Raw genomic sequence first — 24,698 nt, forward strand, 5'->3', positions numbered from 1 at the left:
CATCCCCTCACTCAGTAACATCCCTCATCACTCAGTAACATCACCCCTCATCACTCAGTAACATCCCTCAGTAACATCCCTCATCACTCCTCAGTAACATCCCTCATCACTCAGTAACATCCCTCATCACTCAGTAACATCCCCTCATCACTCAGTAACATCCCTCAACATAACATCCCTCATCACTCAGTAACATCCCTCATCACTCAGTAACATCCTCATCACTCAGTAACATCCCTCATCACTCAGTAACATCCCTCATCACTCAGTAACATCCCTCATCACTCAGTAACATCCCTCATCACTCAGTAACATCCTCATCACATAACCCCTCATCACTCAGTAACATCATCCTCAGTCATCCTCATCACTCAGTAACATCACTCATAACCCCTCATCACTCAGTAACATCCCCTCATCACTCAGTAACATCCCTCATCACTCAGTAACATCCCTCATCACTCAGTAACATCCCTCATCACTCATCACTCACTCAGTAACATCCCTCACATCAGTAACATCCTCATCACTCAGTAACATCCCTCATCACTCAGTAACATCCCTCATCACTCAGTAACATCCCTCATCACTCAGTAACATCCCTCATCACTCAGTAACATCCCTCATCACTCAGTAACATCAGTAACATCCCTCATCACTCAGTAACATCATCCTCATCACTCAGTAACATCCCTCATCACTCAGTAACATCACATCCCCTCATCACTCAGTAACATCCCTCATCACTCAGTAACATCCCTCATCACTCAGTAACATCCCTCATCACTCAGTAACATCCCCTCATCACTCAGTAAATCCCTCATCCCCATCCCTCATCACTCAGTAACATCCCTCATCACTCAGTAACATCCCCTCATCACTCAGTAACCCCTCATCACTCAGTAACATCCCTCATCACTCCAGTAACATCATCCCTCATCACTCAGTAACATCCCCTCATCACTCAGTAACATCCCTCATCACTCAGTAACATCCTCATCCCTCATCCCTCATCACTCAGTAACATCCCCTCATCACTCAGTAACATCCCCTCATCACTCAGTAACATCCCTCATCACTCAGTAACATCCCCTCCCTCAGTCATCCCTCATCACTCAGTAACATCACATCCCCTCATCACTCAGTAACATCCCTCATCACTCAGTAACATCCCTCATCACTCAGTAACATCCCCTCATCACTCAGTAACATCCATCCTCATCACTCAGTAACATCCCTCCCCTCATCACTCAGTAACATCCCCTCATCACTCAGTAACATAACATCCCTCATCACTCAGTAACATCCCTCATCACTCAGTAACATCCCTCATCACTCAGTAACATCCCTCATCACTCAGTAACATCCCTCATCACTCAGTAACATCCCCTCATCACTCAGTAACATCCCTCATCACTCAGTAACATCCCCTCATCACTCAGTAACATCCCTCATCACTCAGTAACATCCCTCATCACTCAGTAACATCCCTCATCACTCAGTAACATCCCTCATCACTCAGTAACATCCCTCATCACTCAGTAACATCCCCTCATCACTCAGTAACATCCCCTCATCACTCAGTAACATCCTCACTCAGTAACATCCCTCATCACTCAGTAACATCCCTCATCACTCAGTAACATCCCTCATCACATCCCCTCATCACTCAGTAACATCCCTCATCACTCAGTAACATCCCCTCATCACTCAGTAACATCCCTCATCACTCAGTAACATCCCTCATCACTCAGTAACATCCCTCATCACTCAGTAACATCCCTCATCACTCAGTAACATCCCTCATCACTCAGTAACATCCCTCATCACTCAGTAACATCCTCAGTAACATCCCATCACTCAGTAACATCCCTCATCACTCAGTAACATCACATCCCCTCATCACTCAGTAACATCCCTCATCACTCAGTAACATCCCTCATCACTCAGTAACATCCCCTCATCACTCATCACTCAGTAACATCCCTCATCACTCAGTAACATCCTCATCACTCAGTAACATCCCTCATCACTCAGTAACATCCCTCATCACTCAGTAACATCCCTCATCACTCAGTAACATCCTCATCACTCAGTAACATCCCTCATCACTCAGTAACATCCTCATCACTCAGTAACATCCCTCATCACTCAGTAACATCCCCTCATCACTCAGTAACATCCCTCATCACTCAGTAACATCCCTCATCACTCAGTAACATCCCTCATCACTCAGTAACATCCCTCATCACTCAGTAACATCCCCTCATCACTCAGTAACATCCCCTCATCACTCAGTAACATCCCTCATCACTCAGTAACATCCCTCATCACTCAGTAACATCCCTCATCACTCAGTAACATCCCTCATCACTCAGTAACATCCCTCATCACTCAGTAACATCCCTCATCACTCAGTAACATCCCCTCATCACTCAGTAACATCCCCTCATCACTCAGTAACATCCCCTCATCACTCAGTAACATCCCTCATCACTCAGTAACATCATCCCTCATCACTCAGTAACATCCCTCATCCTCAGTAACATCCCTCATCACTCAGTAACATCCCTCATCACTCAGTAACATCACCCATCCTCATCACTCAGTAACATCACCCTCATCACTCAGTAACATCCCTCATCACTCCAGTAACATCCCTCATCACTCAGTAACATCCCTCATCACTCAGTAACATCCCTCATCACTCAGTAACATCCCCTCATCACTCAGTAACATCCCTCATCACTCAGTAACATCCCTCCCTCAGTAACATCCCTCATCACTCCAGTAACATCCTCATCACTCAGTAACATCCCTCATCACTCAGTAACATCCCCTCAACAGTCCCTCATCACTCAGTAACATCCCCTCATCACTCAGTAACATCCCTCATCACTCAGTAACATCTCCCCTCATCACTCAGTAACATCCCTCATCCTCAGTAACATCCCTCATCACTCAGTAACATCCCTCATCACTCAGTAACATCCTCATAACATCCTCATCACTCAGTAACATCCCTCATCACTCAGTAACATCCCTCATCACTCAGTAACATCCCTCATCACTCAGTAACATCCCCTCATCACTCAGTAACATCCCCTCATCACTCAGTAACATCCCTCATCACTCAGTAACATCCCTCATCACTCAGTAACATCCCCTCATCACTCAGTAACATCCCCTCATCACTCAGTAACATCCCTCATCACTCAGTAACATCCCTCATCACTCAGTAACATCCCTCATCACTCAGTAACATCCCCTCATCACTCAGTAACATCCCCTCATCACTCAGTAACATCCCTCATCACTCAGTAACATCCCCTCTCATCAGTAACATCCTCATCACTCAGTCACATCCCTCATCACTCAGTAACATCCCTCATCACTCAGTAACATCCCTCATCACTCAGTAACATCCCTCATCACTCAGTAACATCCCCTCATCACTCAGTAACATCCCTCATCACTCAGTAACATCCTCATCACCAGTAACATCCTCACTCCAGTAACATCCCCTCATCACTCAGTAACATCCCTCATCACTCAGTAACATCCCCTCATCACTCAGTAACATCCCTCATCACTCAGTAACATCCCTCATCACTCAGTAACATCCCCTCATCACTCAGTAACATCCCTCATCACTCAGTAACATCCCCTCATCACTCAGTAACATCCCTCATCACTCAGTAAATCCCTCATCACTCAGTAACATCCCCTCATCACTCAGTAACATCCCCTCAACATCAGTAACATCCTCATCACTCAGTAACATCCCTCATCACTCAGTAACATCATCCTCATCACTCAGTAACATCCCTCATCACTCAGTAACATCCCTCATCACTCAGTAACATCCTCATCACTCAGTAACATCCCTCATCACTCAGTAACATCCCTCATCCCTCAGTCATCCCCTCTCAGTAACATCCCCTCATCACTCAGTAACATCCCTCATCATCAGTAACCCTCATCACTCAGTAACATCCCTCATCACTCAGTAACATCCCTCATCACTCAGTAACATCCCTCATCACTCAGTAACATCCCCTCATCACTCAGTAACATCCCTCATCACTCAGTAACATCCCTCATCACTCAGTAACATCCCTCATCACTCAGTAACATCCCTCATCACTCAGTAACATCCCTCATCACTCAGTAACATCCCTCATCACTCAGTAACATCCCCTCATCACTCAGTAACATCCCCTCATCACTCAGTAACATCCCTCATCACTCAGTAACATCCCTCATCACTCAGTAACATCCCTCATCACTCAGTAACATCCCTCATCACTCAGTAACATCCCCTCATCACTCAGTAACATCCCTCATCACTCAGTAACATCCCTCATCACTCAGTAACATCATCACCTAACATCCCTCATCACTCAGTAACATCCCTCATCACTCAGTAACATCACCCTCATCACTCAGTAACATCCTCATCACTCAGTAACATCCCCTCATCACTCAGTAACATCCCTCATCACTCAGTAACATCCCTCATCACTCAGTAACATCCCTCATCACTCAGTAACATCCCTCATCACTCAGTAACATCCTCATCACTCCAGTAACATCCCCTCATCACTCAGTATCACATCCCCTCATCACTCAGTAACATCCCTCATCACTCAGTAACATCCCTCATCACTCAGTAACATCCCTCATCACTCAGTAACATCCCCTCATCACTCAGTAACATCTCCCTCATCACTAACATCCCTCAGTAACATCCCCTCATCACTCAGTAACATCCCTCATCACTCAGTAACATCCCCTCATCACTCAGTAACATCCCCTCATCACTCAGTAACATCCCTCATCACTCAGTAACATCCCTCATCACTCAGTAACATCCCTCATCACTCAGTAACATCCCTCATCACTCAGTAACATCCCTCATCACTCAGTAACATCCCTCATCACTCAGTAACATCCCTCATCACTCAGTAACATCCCTCATCACTCAGTAACATCCCTCATCACTCAGTAACATCCCCTCATCACTCAGTAACATCCCTCATCACTCAGTAACATCCCCTCATCACTCAGTAACATCCCTCATCACTCAGTAACATCCCTCATCACTCAGTAACATCCCTCATCACTCAGTAACATCCCTCATCACTCAGTAACATCCCCTCATCACTCAGTAACATCCCTCATCACTCAGTAACATCCCTCATCACTCAGTAACATCCCTCATCACTCAGTAACATCCCTCATCACTCCCTCAGTAACATCCCTCCCTCATCACTCAGTAACATCCTCATCACTCAGTAACATCCCCTCATCACTCAGTAACATCATCCCTAACATCCCTCATCACTCAGTAACATCCCTCATCACTCAGTAACATCCCTCATCACTCAGTAACATCCCTCATCACTCAGTAACATCCCTCATCACTCAGTAACATCCCTCATCACTCAGTAACATCATCCTCATCACTCAGTAACATCCCCTCATCACTCAGTAACATCCTCATCACTCAGTAACATCCCTCATCACTCAGTAACATCCCTCATCACTCAGTAACATCCCCTCATCACTCAGTAACATCCTCATCACTCAGTAACATCCTCATCACTCAGTAACATCCCTCATCACTCAGTAACATCCTCATCACCTAACATCACTCAGTAACATCCCCTCATCACTCAGTAACATCCCTCATCACCAGTAACATCCTCATCACTCAGTAACATCCCTCATCACTCAGTAACATCCTCATCACTCAGTAACATCCCTCATCACTCAGTAACATCCCTCATCACTCAGTAACATCCCCTCATCACTCAGTAACATCCTCATCACTCAGTAACATCCCCTCATCACTCAGTAACATCCCTCATCACTCAGTAACATCCCCTCATCACTCAGTAACATCCCCTCATCACTCAGTAACATCCCTCATCACTCAGTAACATCCCTCATCACTCAGTAACATCCCTCATCACTCAGTAACATCCTCATCACTCAGTAACATCCTCATCACTCAGTAACATCCCTCATCACTCAGTAACATCCCTCATCACTCAGTAACATCCCTCATCACTCAGTAACATCCTCATCCCCTCATCACTCAGTAACATCCCTCATCACTCAGTAACATCCCTCATCACTCAGTAACATCCCTCATCACTCAGTAACATCCCTCATCACTCAGTAACATCCTCATCACTCAGTAACATCCCCTCATCACTCAGTAACATCCTCATCACTCAGTAACATCCCCTCATCACTCAGTAACATCCCTCATCACTCAGTAACATCCCTCATCACTCAGTAACATCCCCTCATCACTCAGTAACATCCCATCCCTCATCACTCAGTAACATCCCTCATCACTCAGTAACATCCCTCATCACTCCAGTAACATCCCTCATCACTCAGTAACATCCTCATCACTCAGTAACATCCCTCTCACTCAGTAACATCCCCTCATCACTCAGTAACATCCCTCATCACTCAGTAACATCCCTCATCACTCAGTAACATCCTCATCACTCAGTAACATCCCCTCATCACTCAGTAACATCCCTCATCACTCAGTAACATCCCTCATCACTCAGTAACATCCCTCATCACTCAGTAACATCCCTCATCACTCAGTAACATCCTCATCACTCAGTAACATCCCCTCATCACTCAGTAACATCCCTCATCACTCAGTAACATCCCTCATCACTCAGTAACATCCCTCATCACTCAGTAACATCCCTCATCACTCAGTAACATCCTCATCACAGTAACATCCCTCATCACTCAGTAACATCCCTCATCACTCAGTAACATCCCCTCATCACTCAGTAACATCCCTCATCACTCAGTAACATCCCCTCATCACTCAGTAACATCCCTCATCACTCAGTAACATCCCTCATCACTCAGTAACATCCTCATCACTCAGTAACATCCCCTCATCACTCAGTAACATCCCATCACTCATCACTCAGTAACATCACCAGTCCCCTCATCACTCAGTAACATCCCTCAGTAACATCCCTCATCACTCAGTAACATCCCTCATCACTCAGTAACATCCCTCATCACTCAGTAACATCCCTCATCACTCAGTAACATCCCTCATCACTCAGTAACATCCCCTCATCACTCAGTAACATCCCTCATCACTCAGTAACATCCCTCATCACTCAGTAACATCCCTCATCACTCAGTAACATCCCTCATCACTCAGTAACATCCTCATCACTCAGTAACATCCCTCATCACTCAGTAACATCCCTCATCACTCAGTAACATCCTCATCACTCATCATCCCTCATCACTCAGTAACATCCCTCATCACTCAGTAACATCCCTCATCACTCAGTAACATCCCTCATCACTCAGTAACATCCCCTCATCACTCAGTAACATCCCCTCATCACTCAGTAACATCCCTCATCACTCAGTAACATCCTCATCACTCAGTAACATCCTCATCACTCAGTAACATCCTCATCTCAGTAACAACAGTAACCCCTCATCACTCAGTAACACATCCCTCATCACTCAGTAACATCCTCATCACTCAGTAACATCCCTCATCACTCAGTAACATCCCTCATCACTCTCATCCCTCATCACTCAGTAACATCCCTCATCACTCAGTAACATCCCCTCATCACTCAGTAACATCCCCTCATCACTCAGTAACATCCCTCATCACTCAGTAACATCCTCATCACTCAGTAACATCCTCACTCAGTAACATCCCTCATCACTCAGTAACATCCCTCATCACTCATAACATCCTCATCACTCAGTAACATCCCTCATCACTCAGTAACATCCCTCATCACTCAGTAACATCCCTCATCACATCCCCTCATCACTCAGTAACATCCCCTCATCACTCAGTAACATCACTCATCATCCCTCATCACTCAGTAACATCCCCTCATCACTCAGTAACATCCCCTCATCACTCAGTAACATCCCTCATCACTCAGTAACATCCTCATCACTCAGTAACATCCCTCATCACTCAGTAACATCCCCTCATCACTCAGTAACATCCCTCATCACTCAGTAACATCCCTCATCACTCCAGTAACATCCCTCATCATCACTCAGTAACATCCCTCATCACTCAGTAACATCCCTCATCACTAGTAACTCATCACTCAGTAACATCCCTCATCACTCAGTAACATCCTCATCACTCAGTAACATCCCTCATCACTCAGTAACATCCCTCATCACTCAGTAACATCCCTCATCACTCAGTAACATCCCTCATCACTCAGTAACATCCCCTCATCACTCAGTAACATCCCCTCATCACTCAGTAACATCCCTCATCACTCAGTAACATCAGTAACATCCCCTCATCACTCAGTAACATCCCTCATCACTCAGTAACATCCCTCATCACTCAGTAACATCCCTCATCACTCAGTAACATCCCCTCATCACTCAGTAACATCCCTCATCACTCAGTAACATCCCTCATCACTCAGTAACATCCCCTCATCACTCAGTAACATCCTCATCACTCAGTAACATCCCCTCATCACTCAGTAACATCCCCTCATCACTCAGTAACATCATGACTCAGTCACATCAGTAACATCCCTCATCACTCAGTAACATCCCTCATCCTCAGTAACATCCCTCATCACTCAGTAACATCCCTCATCACTCAGTAACATCCCTCATCACTCAGTAACATCACTCAGTAACCCTCATCACTCAGTAACATCCCTCATCACACCAGTAACATCCCTCATCACTCAGTAACATCCCTCATCACTCAGTAACATCCCTCATCACATCCCCTCATCACTCAGTAACATCCCTCATCACTCAGTAACATCCCTCATCACTCAGTAACATCCCTCATCACTCAGTAACATCCCCTCATCACTCAGTAACATCCCTCATCACTCAGTAACATCCCTCATCACTCAGTAACATCCTCAGTAACATCCCCCTCATCACTCAGTAACATCCCTCATCACTCAGTAACATCCCTCATCACTCAGTAACATCCTCATCACTCAGTAACATCCCTCATCACTCAGTAACATCCCCTCATCACTCAGTAACAACATCCCTCATCACTCAGTAACATCCTCATCAGTAACATCCCCTCATCACTCAGTAACATCCTCATCACTCAGTAACATCCCCTCATCACTCAGTAACATCCCTCATCACTCAGTAACATCCCTCATCACTCAGTAACATCATCCCAGTAACATCCCTCATCACTCAGTAACATCCCCTCATCACTCAGTAACATCCCTCATCACTCAGTAACATCCCTCATCACTCAGTAACATCCCTCATCACTCAGTAACATCCCTCATCACTCAGTAACATCCCCTCATCACTCATAACATCCTCATCACTCAGTAAATCCCTCATCCAGTAACATCCCTCATCACTCAGTAACATCCAGTAACCTCATCACTCAGTAACATCCCTCATCACTCAGTAACATCCTCATCACTCAGTAACATCCTCATCACTCAGTAACATCCCTCATCACTCAGTAACATCCCCTCATCACTCAGTAACATCATCCTCATAACATCCTCATCACTCAGTAACAACATCACATCCCTCATCACTCAGTAACATCCCTCATCACTCAGTAACATCCCCTCATCACTCAGTAACATCCTCATCACTCAGTAACATCCCCTCATCACTCAGTAACATCCCCTCATCACTCAGTAACATCCCTCATCACTCAGTAACATCCCTCATCACTCAGTAGTAACATCCCTCATCACTCAGTAACATCCCTCATCACTCAGTAACATCCCTCATCACTCAGTAACATCCCCTCATCACATCCCCTCATCACTCAGTAACATCCCTCATCACTCAGTAACATCCCTCATCACTCAGTAACATCCCTCATCACTCAGTAACATCCCTCATCACTCAGTAACATCCCTCATCACTCAGTAACATCCCCTCATCACTCAGTAACATCCCCTCATCACTCAGTAACATCCCCTCATCACTCAGTAACATCCCTCATCACTCAGTAACATCCCTCATCACTCAGTAACACATCCCCTCATCACTCAGTAACATCCCTCATCACTCAGTAACATCACATCCCCTCATCACTCAGTAAATCCCTCATCACCTCATCACATCCCCTCATCACTCAGTAACATCCCTCATCACTCAGTCATCACTCAGTAACATCCCTCATCACTCAGTAACATCCCCTCATCACTCAGTAACATCCCCTCATCACTCAGTAACCCCTCATCACTCAGTAACATCCCTCATCACTCAGTAACATCCCTCATCACTCAGTAACATCCCTCATCACTCAGTAACATCCCTCATCACTCAGTAACATCCCTCATCACTCAGTAACATCCCTCATCACTCAGTAACATCCTCCCTCAGTAACATCCCTCATCACTACCAGTAACATCCTCATCACTCAGTAACATCCTCATCACTCAGTAACATCCTCATCACTCAGTAACATCCCCTCATCACTCAGTAACATCCCTCATCACTCAGTAACATCCCTCATCACTCAGTAACATCCCCTCATCACTCAGTAACATCCCCTCATCACTCAGTAACATCCCTCATCACTCAGTAAATCCCTCATCCTCAGTAACATCCCTCATCACTCAGTAACATCCCCTCATCACTCAGTAACATCCTCATCACTCAGTAACATCCCTCATCACTCAGTAACATCCTCATCCTCAGTAACATCCCCTCATCACTCAGTAACATCCCTCATCACTCAGTAACATCCCTCATCACTCAGTAACATCCCTCACTCAGTAACATCCCCTCATCACTCAGTAACATCCCTCATCACTCAGTAACATAACCCTCATCACTCAGTAACATCCCTCATCACTCAGTAACATCCCTCATCACTCAGTAACATCCCTCATCACTCAGTAACATCCCTCATCACTCAGTAACATCCCTCATCACTCAGTAACATCCCTCATCACTCAGTAACATCCCTCATCACTCAGTAACATCCCTCATCACTCAGTAACAATCATCAGTAACATCCTCATCACTCAGTAACATCCTCATCACTCAGTAACATCCCTCATCACTCAGTAACATCCCTCATCACTCAGTAACATCCCTCATCACTCAGTAACATCCCTCATCACTCAGTAACATCCTCATCACTCAGTAACATCCCCTCATCACTCAGTAACATCCCTCATCACTCAGTAACATCCTCATCACATCCCTCATCACTCAGTAACACATCCCTCATCACTCAGTAACATCCTCATCACTCAGTAACATCCTCATCACCAGTAACATCCTCATCACTCAGTAACATCCCTCATCACTCAGTAACATCCTCATCACTCAGTAACATCCCCTCATCACTCAGTAACATCCCTCATCACTCAGTAACATCCCTCATCACTCAGTAACATCCTCATCACTCAGTAACATCCCTCATCACTCAGTAACATCCCTCATCACTCAGTAAACATCCCTAACATCCCTCATCACTCAGTAACATCCTCATCACTCAGTAACATCCCTCATCACTCAGTAACATCCTCATCACTCAGTAACATCCCTCATCACTCAGTAACATCCCTCATCACTCAGTAACATCATCACTCAGTAACATCCCTCATCACCAGTAACATCCCCTCATCACTCAGTAACATCCCTCATCACTCAGTAACATCCCCTCATCACTCAGTAACATCCCTCATCACTCAGTAACATCCCTCATCACTCAGTAACATCCCTCATCACTCAGTAACATCCCTCATCACTCAGTAACATCCCTCATCACTCAGTAACATCCCTCATCACTCAGTAACATCCTCATCATCAGTAACATCCCTCATCACTCAGTAACATCCTCATCACTCAGTAACATCCCCTCATCACTCAGTAACATCCCTCATCACTCAGTAACATCCTCATCACTCAGTAACATCCCCTCATCACTCAGTAACATCCCCTCATCACTCAGTAACATCCCCTCATCACTCAGTAACATCCCTCATCACTCAGTAACATCCCTCATCACTCAGTAACATCCCTCATCACTCAGTAACATCCTCATCACTCAGTAACATCCCTCATCACTCAGTAACATCCCTCATCACTCAGTAACATCCCTCATCACTCAGTAACATCCCTCATCACTCAGTAACAACATCAGTAACCCTCATCACTCAGTAACATCCCTCATCACTCAGTAACATCCCTCATCACTCAGTAACATCCTCATCACTCAGTAACATCCCCTCATCACTCAGTAACATCCCTCATCACTCAGTAACATCCCTCATCACTCAGTAACATCCCTCATCACTCAGTAACATCCCTCATCACAGTAACATCCCTCATCACTCAGTAACATCCCTCATCACTCAGTAACATCCCTCATCACTCAGTAACATCCTCATCACTCAGTAACATCCCTCATCACTCAGTAACATCCCTCATCACTCAGTAACATCCCTCATCACTCAGTAACATCCCTCATCACTCAGTAACATCCTCATCACTCAGTAACATCCCTCATCACTCAGTAACATCCTCATCACTCAGTAACATCCCCTCATCACTCAGTAACATCCCTCATCACTCAGTAACATCCCTCATCACTCAGTAACATCCCTCATCACTCAGTAACATCCCCTCATCACTCAGTAACATCCCCTCATCACTCAGTAACATCCCTCATCACTCAGTAACATCCCTCATCACTCAGTAACATCCCCCTCATCACTCAGTAACATCCCTCATCACTCAGTAACATCCCTCATCACTCAGTAACATCCCTCATCACTCAGTAACATCCCTCATCACTCAGTAACATCCCTCATCACTCAGTAACATCCCTCATCACTCAGTAACATCCTCATCACTCAGTAACATCCCTCATCACTCAGTAACATCACTCAGTAACATCCCTCATCACTCAGTAACATCCCTCATCACTCAGTAACATCCCTCATCACTCAGTAACATCCCTCATCACTCAGTAACATCCCCTCATAACATCCCTCATCACTCAGTAACATCCCTCATCACTCAGTAACATCCTCATCACTCAGTAACATCCCCTCATCACTCAGTAACATCCCCTCATCACTCAGTAACATCCCTCATCACTCAGTAACATCCTCATCACAGTAACATCCCTCATCACTCAGTAACATCCCTCATCACTCAGTATCACATCCCCTCATCACTCAGTAACATCCTCATCACTCAGTAACATCCCCTCATCACTCAGTAACATCCCTCATCACTCAGTAACATCCCCTCATCAGTAACATCCCCTCACTCAGTAACATCCTCATCACTCAGTAACATCCCTCATCCCAGTAACATCCCTCATCACTCAGTAACATCCCCTCATCACTCAGTAACATCCCTCATCACTCAGTAACATCCCTCATCACTCAGTAACATCCTCATCACTCAGTAACATCCCTCATCACTCAGTAACATCCCCTCATCACTCAGTAACATCCCTCATCACTCAGTAACATCCTCATCACTCAGTAACATCCCTCATCACTCAGTAACATCCTAACATAACATCCCTCATCACTCAGTAACATCCCTCATCACTCAGTAACATCCCTCATCACTCAGTAACATCCCCTCATCACTCAGTAACATCCCTCATCACTCAGTAACATCCCCTCATCACTCAGTAACATCCCTCATCACTCAGTAACATCCCTCATCCTCATAACATCCTCATCACTCAGTAACATCCCTCATCACTCAGTAACATCCCTCATCATCAGTAACCCTCATCACTCAGTAACATCCCTCATCACTCAGTAACATCCCTCATCACTCAGTAACATCCCTCATCACTCAGTAACATCCCTCATCACTCAGTAACATCCCTCATCACTCAGTAACATCCCTCATCACTCAGTAACATCCCTCATCACTCAGTAACATCCTCATCACTCAGTAACATCCCTCATCACTCAGTAACATCCCTCATCACTCAGTAACATCCCTCATCACTCAGTAACATCCCTCATCACTCAGTAACATCCCCTCATCACTCAGTAACATCCCTCATCACTCATCCTAACTCATAACATCCTCCTTAGTAACATCCCCTCATCACTCAGTAACATCCCTCATCACTCAGTAACATCCTCATCACTCAGTAACATCCCCTCATCACTCAGTAACATCCCTCATCACTCAGTAACATCCCTCATCACTCAGTAACATCCTCATCACTCAGTAACATCCTCATCACTCAGTAACATCCTCATCACTCAGTAACATCCCTCATCACTCAGTAACATCCTCATCACTCAGTAACACTCAGTAACATCCCTCATCACTCAGTAACATCCCTCATCACTCAGTAACATCCCTCATCACTCAGTAACATCCTCATCACTCAGTAACATCCCTCATCACTCAGTAACATCCCTCATCACTCAGTAACATCCCTCATCACTCAGTAACATCCCTCATCACTCAGTAACATCCTCATCACTCAGTAACATCCTCATCACTCAGTAACATCCCTCATCACTCAGTAACATCCCTCATCACTCAGTAACATCCCTCACATAACATCCTCATCCTCAGTAACATCCTCATGACTCAGTAACATCCCCTCATCACCAGTAACATCCCTCACATCCCTCATCACTCAGTAACATCCTCATCACTCAGTAAACATCCCTCATCACTCAGTAACATCCTCATCACTCAGTAACATCCCTCATCACTCAGTAACATCCCTCATCCTCAGTAACATCCCTCATCACTCAGTAACATCCTCATCACTCAGTAACATCCTCATCACTCAGTAACATCCTCATCACTCAGTAACATCCCTCATCACTCAGTAACATCCCTCATCACTCAGTAACATCATCCTCAGTAACATCCCCTCATCACTCAGTAACATCCCTCATCACTCAGTAACATCCCTCATCACTCAGTAACATCCCTCATCACTCAGTAACATCCCTCATCAGTAACATCCTCATCATCAGTAACATCCTCATCACCAGTAACATCCTCATCACTCAGTAACATCCCTCATCACTCAGTAACATCCTCATCCTCAGTAACATCCTCATCACTCAGTAACATCCCTCATCACTCAGTAAATCCTCATCAGTAACCCTCATCACTCAGTAACATCCTCAACATAACCCCTCATCACTCAGTAACATCCTCATCACTCAGTAACATCCCTCATCACTCAGTAACATCCTCATCACTCAGTAACATCCCTCATCATCCTCATCACTCAGTAACATCCTCATCACTCAGTAACATCCCTCATCACTCAGTAACATCCTCATCACTCAGTAACATCCCTCATCACTCAGTAACATCCCTCATCACTCAGTAACATCCTCATCACTCAGTAACATCCCCTCATCACTCAGTAACATCCTCATCACTCAGTAACATCCCTCATCACTCAGTAACATCCCCTCATCACTCAGTAACATCCCTCATCACTCAGTAACATCCCTCATCACTCAGTAACATCCTCATCAGTAACATCCCCTCATCACTCAGTAACATCCTCATCACCAGTAACATCCTCATCACTCAGTAACATCCCTCATCACTCAGTAACATCCCTCATCACTCAGTAACATCCTCATCACCAGTAACATCCCTCATCACTCAGTAACATCCCCTCATCACTCAGTAACATCCTCCCTCATCACTCACCAGTAACAACATCAGTAACATCCTCATCACTCAGTAACATCCTCATCACTCAGTAACATCCTCATCACTCAGTAACATCCCCTCATCACTCAGTAACATCCCCTCATCCTCAGTAACATCCTCATCACTCAGTAACATCCTCATCACTCAGTAACATCCCCTCATCACTCAGTAACATCCCTCATCACTCAGTAACATCCCTCATCACTCAGTAACATCCCTCAGTAACATCCCTCATCACCAGTAACATCCCCTCATCACTCAGTAACATCCTCCACTCGTAACATCCTCATCACTCAGTAACATCCCTCATCAGTAACATCCCCTCATCACTCAGTAACATCCCCTCATCACTCAGTAACATCCCCTCATCACTCAGTAACATCCCCTCATCACTCAGTAACATCCCCTCATCACTCAGTAACATCCTCATCACTCAGTAACATCCCCTCATCACTCAGTAACATCCCTCATCACTCAGTAACATCCCCTCATCACTCAGTAACATCCTCATCACTCAGTAACATCCTCATCACTCAGTAACATCCCCTCATCACTCAGTAACATCTCATCACCAGTAACATCCCTCATCACTCAGTAACATCCCTCATCACTCAGTAACATCCCTCATCACTCAGTAACATCCCTCATCACTCAGTAACATCCCTCATCACTCAGTAACATCCTCATCACTCAGTAACATCCTCATCACTCAGTAACATCCTCATCACTCAGTAACATCCCCTCATCACCTCTAAACAAACTGTCTGGACCAGTAATACCAGACAGCACGGTCACAGTGTTCTGGTGACTGTCTGGACCAGTAATACCAGACAGCATGGTCACAGTGTTCTAGTGACTGTCTGGACCAGTAATACCAGACAGCACGGTCACAGTGTTCTGGTGACTGTCTGGACCAGTAATACCAGACAGCACGGTCACAGTGTTCTGGTGACTGTCTGGACCAGTAATACCAGACAGCATGGTCACAGTGTTCTGGTGACTGTCTGGACCAGTAATACCAGACAGCATGGTCACAGTGTTCTAGTGACTGTCTGGACCAGTAATACCAGACAGCATGGTCACAGTGTTCTGGTGACTGTCTGGACCAGTAATACCAGACAGCACGGTCACAGTGTTCTGGTGACTGTCTGGACCAGTAATACCAGACAGCATGGTCACAGTGTTCTGGTGACTGTCTGGACCAGTAATACCAGACAGCATGGTCACAGTGTTCTGGTGACTGTCTGGACCAGTAATACCAGACAGCAGGGTCACAGTGTTCTAGTGACTGTCTGGACCAGTAATACCAGACAGCATGGTCACAGTGTTCTGGTGACTGTCTGGACCAGTAATACCAGACAGCACGGTCACAGTGTTCTGGTGACTGTCTGGACCAGTAATACCAGACAGCATGGTCACAGTGTTCTAGTGACTGTCTGGACCAGTAATACCAGACAGCACGGTCACAGTGTTCTGGTGACTGTCTGGACCAGTAATACCAGACAGCACGGTCACAGTGTTCTGGTGACTGTCTGGACCAGTAATACCAGACAGCATGGTCACAGTGTTCTGGTGACTGTCTGGACCAGTAATACCAGACAGCATGGTCACAGTGTTCTGGTGACTGTCTGGACCAGTATTACCATACAGCATGGTCACAGTGTTCTGGTGACTGTCTGGACCAGTAATACCAGACAGCACGGTCACAGTGTTCTGGTGACTGTCTGGACCAGTAATACCAGACAGCATGGTCACAGTGTTCTAGTGACTGTCTGGACCAGTAATACCAGACAGCATGGTCACAGTGTTCTGGTGACTGTCTGGACCAGTAATACCAGACAGCATGGTCACAGTGTTCTAGTGACTGTCTGGACCAGTAATACCAGACAGCATGGTCACAGTGTTCTGGTGACTGTCTGGACCAGTAATACCAGACAGCATGGTCACAGTGTTCTAGTGACTGTCTGGACCAGTAATACCAGACAGCATGGTCACAGTGTTCTAGTGACTGTCTGGACCAGTAATACCAGACAGCACGGTCACAGTGTTCTGGTGACTGTCTGGACCAGTAATACCAGACAGCATGGTCACAGTGTTCTGGTGACTGTCTGGACCAGTAATACCAGACAGCATGGTCACAGTGTTCTAGTGACTGTCTGGACCAGTAATACCAGACAGCATGGTCACAGTGTTCTAGTGACTGTCTGGACCAGTAATACCAGACAGCATGGTCACAGTGTTCTAGTGACTGTCTGGACCAGTAATACCATACAGCATGGTCACAGTGTACTAGTGACTGTCTGGACCAGTAATACCAGACAGCACGGTCACAGTGTTCTGGTGACTGTCTGGACCAGTAATACCAGACAGCATGGTCACAGTGTTCTAGTGACTGTCTGGACCAGTAATACCAGACAGCATGGTCACAGTGTTCTGGTGACTGTCTGGACCAGTAATACCAGACAGCACGGTCACAGTGTTCTGGTGACTGTCTGGACCAGTAATACCAGACAGCACGGTCACAGTGTTCTGGTGACTGTCTGGACCAGTAATACCAGACAGCACGGTCACAGTGTTCTGGTGACTGTCTGGACCAGTAATACCAGACAGCACGGTCACAGTGTTCTAGTGACTGTCTGGACCAGTAATACCAGACAGCACGGTCACAGTGTTCTGGTGACTGTCTGGACCAGTAATACCAGACAGCATGGTCACAGTGTTCTAGTGACTGTCTGGACCAGTAATACCAGACAGCATGGTCACAGTGTTCTGGTGACTGTCTGGACCAGTAATACCAGACAGCATGGTCACAGTGTTCTAGTGACTGTCTGGACCAGTAATACTAGACAGCACGGTCACAGTGTTCTGGTGACTGTCTGGACCAGTAATACCAGACAGCACGGTCACAGTGTTCTAGTGACTGTCTGGACCAGTAATACCAGACAGCATGGTCACAGTGTTCTGGTGACTGTCTGGACCAGTAATACCAGACAGCATGGTCACAGTGTTCTGGTGACTGTCTGGACCAGTAATACCAGACAGCATGGTCACAGTGTTCTGGTGACTGTCTGGACCAGTAATACGTGACAGCATGGTCACAGTGTTCTGGTGACTGTCTGGACCAGTAATACCAGACAGCATGGTCACAGTGTTCTGGTGACTGTCTGGACCAGTAATACCAGACAGCATGGTCACAGTGTTCTGGTGACTGTCTGGACCAGTAATACCAGACAGCATGGTCACAGTGTTCTGGTGACTGTCTGGACCAGTAATACCAGACAGCATGGTCACAGTGTTCTGGTGACTGTCTGGACCAGTAATACCAGACAGCATGGTCACAGTGTTCTAGTGACTGTCTGGACCAGTAATACCAGACACCACGGTCACAGTGTTCTAGTGACTGTCTGGACCAGTAATACCAGACAGCATGGTCACAGTGTTCTGGTGACTGTCTGGACCAGTAATACCAGACAGCATGGTCACAGTGTTCTGGTGACTGCTCTAAACAAACTGTCTGGACCAGTAATACCAGACAGCATGGTCACAGTGTTCTGGTGACTGCTCTAAACAAACTGTCTGGACCAGTAATACCAGACAGCATGGTCACAGTGTTCTGGTGACTGTCTGGACCAGTAATACCAGACAGCACGGTCACAGTGTTCTGGTGACTGCCTGGACCAGTAATACCAGACAGCATGGTCACAGTGTTCTAGTGACTGTCTGGACCAGTAATACCAGACAGCACGGTCACAGTGTTCTGGTGACTGTCTGGACCAGTAATACCAGACAGCACGGTCACAGTGTTCTGGTGACTGTCTGGACCAGTAATACCAGACAGCATGGTCACAGTGTTCTAGTGACTGTCTGGACCAGTAATACTAGACAGCACGGTCACAGTGTTCTGGTGACTGTCTGGACCAGTAATACCAGACAGCACGGTCACAGTGTTCTAGTGACTGTCTGGACCAGTAATACCAGACAGCATGGTCACAGTGTTCTGGTGACTGTCTGGACCAGTAATACCAGACAGCATGGTCACAGTGTTCTGGTGACTGTCTGGACCAGTAATACCAGACAGCATGGTCACAGTGTTCTGGTGACTGTCTGGACCAGTAATACCAGACAGCATGGTCACAGTGTTCTGGTGACTGTCTGGACCAGTAATACCAGACAGCATGGTCACAGTGTTCTAGTGACTGTCTGGACCAGTAATACCAGACAGCATGGTCACAGTGTTCTGGTGACTGTCTGGACCAGTAATACCAGACAGCATGGTCACAGTGTTCTAGTGACTGTCTGGACCAGTAATACCAGACAGCACGGTCACAGTGTTCTGGTGACTGTCTGGACCAGTAATACCAGACAGCATGGTCACAGTGTTCTGGTGACTGTCTGGACCAGTAATACCAGACAGCATGGTCACAGTGTTCTGGTGACTGTCTGGACCAGTAATACCAGACAGCATGGTCACAGTGTTCTAGTGACTGTCTGGACCAGTAATACCAGACAGCATGGTCACAGTGTTCTGGTGACTGTCTGGACCAGTAATACCAGACAGCATGGTCACAGTGTTCTGGTGACTGTCTGGACCAGTAATACCAGACAGCATGGTCACAGTGTTCTAGTGACTGTCTGGACCAGTAATACCAGACAGCATGGTCACAGTGTTCTGGTGACTGTCTGGACCAGTAATACCAGACAGCATGGTCACAGTGTTATGGTGACTGTCTGGACCAGTAATACCAGACAGCATGGTCACAGTGTTCTGGTGACTCCTCTAAACAAACTGTCTGGACCCAGAGGAGAAACGTTTACTGAGAATGCATCCACACTGGCGTCCTAATCTCTTTATCGTGCACTATTTCTTCCCAAAGCCCCTATGGACCTTGGTCAAATGTAGTGCACTACATAGGGAATATGACGCAAATGTAGTGCACTACACAGGGAATAGGATGCAAATGTAGTGCACTACACAGGGAATAGGATGCCATTGAGGATACAGTCTCAGTAAATGTTTCTCCTCTGGGCGTCAGTCCAACATAATAACTACGAGTGCTCAGACACGATAATAACAGGAAGAGAACTGCAGGGTTTCAGTTGGTTGACATAAAGTGATATTCTGTTTTATCTTCTATTCCAACGGAGATGGAAGAAGATTTAAGTGTTTGAAAGCAAACAGACACCGTTCCTTTCACACAACAGACACCGTTCCTTTCACACAACAGACACCGTTCCTTTCCCACAACACAACAGACACCGTTCCTTTCCCACAACACAACAGACACCGTTCCTTTCCCACAACAGACACCGTTCCTTTCCCACAACAGACACCGTTCCTTTCCCACAACACAACAGACACCGTTCCTTTCACACAACAGACACCGTTCCTTTCCCACAACAGACACCATTCCTTTCACACAACAGACACCGTTAATTTCCCACAACAGACCATTCCTTACACACAACTGACAGCATGTCTGTTTGGGGGATCCCACCTAATGAGAACCATTTACCACAGACAGTAGTGTGTCTGTTTGGGGGATCCCTCCTAATGAGAACCATTTACCACAGACAGTAGTGTGTCTGTTTGGGGGATCCCACCTAATGAGAACCATTTACCACAGACAGTAGTGTGTCTGTTTGGGGGATCCCTCCTTACCTTGACAGCCACCAGCATGGTATCCTTGGTGGGGACCAGGTTGTAGCACTCAGCCAGGAAGTCCTTCCCGAACGCCCCCCTCTCCCAGCTCCCTCTTCAGGAGGATGTCCCTGCGCTTAATGTGCTGTATGTCTGGGGACAAACACACAGACAGAGTGAGTCTGGAGGGGACAAACACACACAGACAGAGTGAGTCTGGAGGGGACAAACACACACAGACAGAGTGAGTCTGGAGGGAGGGGGACAAACACACGCAGACAGAGTGAGTCTGATGGGAGGGGGACAAACACACAGACAGAGTGAGTCTGGAGGGGACAAACACACACAGACAGAGTGAGTCTGGAGGGGACAAACACACACAGACAGAGTGAGTCTGGAGGGAGGGGGACAAACACACACAGACAGAGTGAGTCTGGAGGGAGGGGGACAAACAAACACAGACAGAGTGAGTCTGGAGGGGACAAACACACACAGACAGAGTGAGTCTGGAGGGAGGGGGAACAAACACACAGACAGAGTGAGTCTGGAGGGGACAAACACACACAGACAGAGTGAGTCTGGAGGGAGGGGGACAAACACACAGACAGAGTGAGTCTGGAGGGAGGGGGACAAACACACACAGACAGAGTGAGTCTGGAGGGGACAAACACACAGACAGAGTGAGTCTGGAGGGGGGACAAACACACACAGACAGAGTGAGTCTGGAGGGAGGGGGACAAACACACACAGACAGAGTGAGTCTGGAGGGAGGGGGACAAACACACACAGACAGAGTGAGTCTGGAGGGAGGGGGACAAACACACACAGACAGAGTGAGTCTGATGGGAGGGGGACAAACACACACAGACAGAGTGAGTCTGGAGGGAGGGGGACAAACACACACAGACAGAGTGAGTCTGGAGGGAGGGGGACAAACACACACAGACAGAGTGAGTCTGGAGGGAGGGGGACAAACACACACAGACAGAGTGAGTCTGGAGGGAGGGGGACAAACACACACAGACAGAGTGAGTCTGATGGGAGGGGGACAAACACACACAGACAGAGTGAGTCTGGAGGGGACAAACACACAGACAGAGTGAGTCTGGAGGGAGGGGGACAAACACACAGACAGAGTGAGTCTGGAGGGAGGGGGACAAACACACACAGACAGAGTGAGTCTGATGGGAGGGGGACAAATAGTGGTGGTGCTGTCTGATATAGAGTGGTGGTGCTGTCTGATATAGAGTGGTGGTGGTGTCTGATATAGAGTGGTGGTGCTGTCTGATATAGAGTGGTGGTGGTGCTGTCTGATATAGAGTGGTGGTGGTGCTGTCTGATATAGAGTGGTGGTGGTGCTGTCTGATATAGAGTGGTGGTGCTGTCTGATATAGAGTGGTGGTGCTGTCTGATATAGAGTGGTGGTGGTGCTGTCTGATATAGAGTGGTGGTGGTGCTGTCTGATATAGAGTGGTGGTGCTGTCTGATATAGAGTGGTGGTGGTGCTGTCTGATATAGAGTGGTGGTGCTGTCTGATATAGAGTGGTGGTGGTGCTGTCTGATATAGAGTGGTGGTGGTGCTGTCTGATATAGAGTGGTGGTGGTGCTGTCTGATATAGAGTGGTGGTGGTGCTGTCTGATATAGAGTGGTGGTGGTGCTGTCTGATATAGAGTGGTGGTGCTGTCTGATATAGAGTGGTGGTGGTGCTGTCTGATATAGAGTGGTGGTGGTGCTGTCTGATATAGAGTGGTGGTGCTGTCTGATATAGAGTGGTGGTGGTGCTGTCTGATATAGAGTGGTGGTGCTGTCTGATATAGAGTGGTGGTGCTGTCTGATATAGAGTGGTGGTGGTGCTGTCTGATATAGAGTGGTGGTGGTGCTGTCTGATATAGAGTGGTGGTGCTGTCTGATATAGAGTGGTGGTGGTGCTGTCTGATATAGAGTGGTGGTGGTGCTGTCTGATATAGAGTGGTGGTGCTGTCTGATATAGAGTGGTGGTGCTGTCTGATATAGAGTGGTGGTGCTGTCTGATATAGAGTGGTGGTGGTGCTGTCTGATATAGAGTGGTGGTGCTGTCTGATATAGAGTGGTGGTGCTGTCTGATATAGAGTGGTGGTGCTGTCTGATATAGAGTGGTGGTGTTGTCTGATATAGAGTGGTGGTGTTGTCTGATATAGAGTGGTGGTGCTGTCTGATATAGAGTGGTGCTGTCTGATATTGAGTGGTGGTGCTGTCTGATATAGAGTGGTGGTGCTGTCTGATATAGAGTGGTGGTGCTGTCTGATATAGAGTGGTGGTGCTGTCTGATATAGAGTGGTGCTGTCTGATATAGAGTGGTGATGTCTGATATAGAGTGGTGATGTCTGATATAGAGTGGTGGTGCTGTCTGATATAGAGTGGTGCTGTCTGATATAGAGTGGTGCTGTCTGATAGAGTGGTGCTGTCTGATATAGAGTGGTGCTGTCTGATATAGAGTGGTGGTGCTGTCTGATACAGAGTGGTGGTGCTGTCTGATACAGAGTGGTGGGGCTGTCTGATATAGAGTGGTGGTGCTGTCTGATATAGAGTGGTGATGGTGCTGTCTGATATAGAGTGGTGGTGCTGTCTGATATAGAGTGTTGGTGCTGTCTGATATAGAGTGGTGATGTCTGATATAGAGTGGTGCTGTCTGATATAGAGTGGTGCTGTCTGATATAGAGTGGTGCTGTCTGATATAGAGTGGTGGTGCTGTCTGATATAGAGTGGTGGTGCTGTCTGATATAGAGTGGTGCTGTCTGATATAGTGTGGTGGTGCTGTCTGATATAGAGTGGTGGTGCTGTCTGATATAGAGTGGTGCTGTCTGATATAGAGTGGTGGTGCTGTCTGATATAGAGTGGTGGTGCTGTCTGATATAGAGTGGTGCTGTCTGATATAGAGTGGTGGTGCTGTCTGATATAGAGTGGTGGTGCTGTCTGATGTAGAGTGGTGCTGTCTGATATAGTGTGGTGGTGCTGTCTGATATAGAGTGGTGGTGCTGTCTGATGTAGAGTGGTGCTGTCTGATATAGAGTGGTGGTGCTGTCTGATATAGAGTGGTGGTGCTGTCTGATATAGAGTGGTGCTGTCTGATATAGAGTGGTGGTGCTGTCTGATATAGAGTGGTGGTGCTGTCTGATATAGAGTGGTGGTGCTGTCTGATATAGAGTGGTGGTGCTGTCTGATATAGAGTGGTGCTGTCTGATATAGAGTGGTGGTGCTGTCTGATACAGAGTGGTGGGGCTGTCTGATATAGAGTGGTGGGGCTGTCTGATATAGAGTGGTGGTGCTGTCTGATATAGAGTGGTGCTGTCTGATATAGAGTGGTGG

General features: G+C 46.7%; 1 pseudogene; it reads right to left on the minus strand.

Annotated features, from left to right (window-relative positions):
- The window catches only part of LOC127924115 (NT-3 growth factor receptor-like), a 124,058-nt pseudogene that overhangs the window by 47,902 nt on the left and 51,458 nt on the right, over positions 1–24,698 (minus strand).

Source organism: Oncorhynchus keta, unplaced genomic scaffold (assembly GCF_023373465.1).
Source record: "Oncorhynchus keta strain PuntledgeMale-10-30-2019 unplaced genomic scaffold, Oket_V2 Un_contig_3683_pilon_pilon, whole genome shotgun sequence".
In the NCBI taxonomy this organism is placed as follows: domain Eukaryota; kingdom Metazoa; phylum Chordata; class Actinopteri; order Salmoniformes; family Salmonidae; genus Oncorhynchus; species Oncorhynchus keta.